Source organism: Salvelinus sp. IW2-2015, unplaced genomic scaffold (genome assembly GCF_002910315.2).
Source record: "Salvelinus sp. IW2-2015 unplaced genomic scaffold, ASM291031v2 Un_scaffold13636, whole genome shotgun sequence".
In the NCBI taxonomy this organism is placed as follows: Eukaryota; Metazoa; Chordata; class Actinopteri; order Salmoniformes; family Salmonidae; genus Salvelinus; species Salvelinus sp. IW2-2015.
Window position 1 is genome coordinate 1 of NW_019954891.1, and position 1575 is coordinate 1575.

At 48.6% G+C, this 1575-nt stretch overlaps 1 pseudogene; it reads left to right on the forward strand.

Annotated features, from left to right (window-relative positions):
* The first annotated feature begins 6 nt into the window (after positions 1–6).
* On the forward strand, positions 7–1010 carry LOC112080241 (cdc42-interacting protein 4 homolog; annotated as a pseudogene).
* The last annotated feature ends 565 nt before the right edge of the window (positions 1011–1575 follow it).

Sequence of the window (1575 nt, forward strand, 5' to 3'; positions counted from 1 at the left end):
AGCTGACCTTTTTGAGGTTGTTACTCTGTAATCAGGCACCAAGACATGGCAGATCTGGTTGAGTGACYTCCTGTATGTGCCTCCTCTCCCTATAGAAACTCCAGGACATGGATGAGAGGCGGGTGAGGAAGCTGGCGCAGGGCTACGTCTTGTTCTCAGACACGGAGAGGCACGTGATGCCCATTATCGGGAAGTGTCTGGAGGGCGTCACTAAAGCGGGCACTAATGTCAACGAGAGGAATGTGAGTCGGCCGTACTGTACTGCATGTATACAAAACGAACCCAGACGTAACGTACGTGGATGCATGTGGTCCAATGAAGTTTGACAGAATGTGAGGGAAATGGGTATGAAACACAAATGCTTTGAAACGTTTTGGTATTGTTGGTCTGTGTTTCACTGTCATAATCTAACCTACTGTCCCTGCAGGACTCCATAGCTCTTATAGAGCAGTARAAGTCAGGCTTTGAGCGTCCTGGCGACCTGGACTTTGAGGACTACAGTCAGGGCATCAACCGTGCCTCCTCAGACAGCAGCCTGGGCACCCTCGGTACCCCCAAAGGCCCCCTGGAGCTGCTGGGCAAGAACAGGAGCAAACCGTTCTGGCTGTTCAGCAAGAAGAGTAAGGTAGGCTGCTAGTACCACCAGTCCTCAGACACAATGACTAGTTTACACCCCTGGTACATCCCACTCCCATGACTCAGTTCTGACTGAGTAACTTTCTATTTTAGGAATAGACATTATTATCCTAATCTACAATTCATGCCCAAATCAGGTTATTTCCCTCCTATGAATGACTAGTCCCCCGAGTTGATTTCTTAGTGTTTGAAATGATCAGTGCTCCAAGGTGCAGGTAGATCAACCAGGAGCAGTGTGTGTCAGTGTTGAGGCAGAGGGGCTGAATCAAGGAGACAGCGTCTGGGGACCACCTCTGTCACTATGGTCCTGAAGCTGTGGTCTCACACACAATCTTTCCTGTTCCCAGAGCTCTGCATGTACATACTGCATGCCCCCCCCCTCACACACACCTTTCTAGAACTGGTATGTGCATGGGGCCGGCCATGCACTTATTGGTAGCTAGGTCGCTAGTTTGCTGTACTCTCAACATTCAATGTGTAGTTTATTTTTTAGTCAATTCTCATCAGAACTCCGGCATCAGGAAGCGCCTGTTTAAGGGACATCTCGATATCAGCCTTCCTATTGATCATAGTTGACGGCCTCTAGTGGTCCAAGACGATCCTTACATCAGTCTCATCATGACAGTTAGAGAAAGAACACAGCGCCAAAAAATGTGAAGTCACCTGGAACTTAGTTCATCCCTCCTGCCCAGTATCATCTCCTGATGGTTGGCATTCCCAAAAGTGTCATTCGTGATGGTTGACTGCTAATGTTATAGTCTAGGCCAGATAATAGCAGGTGTGTTTGTAGCGAAAATGCAATTGTTTGTGCCTGTCTGTGCTGAATGAAGCACAAGCTTCTGCAGAAACGGCCTGCCATAGAGTGACCTATTTGGAAACCACATTCCAGTCACACGCCTGCCAAAGTTCAGAGGGGCTTATCCAAAGGCCAGGGACACA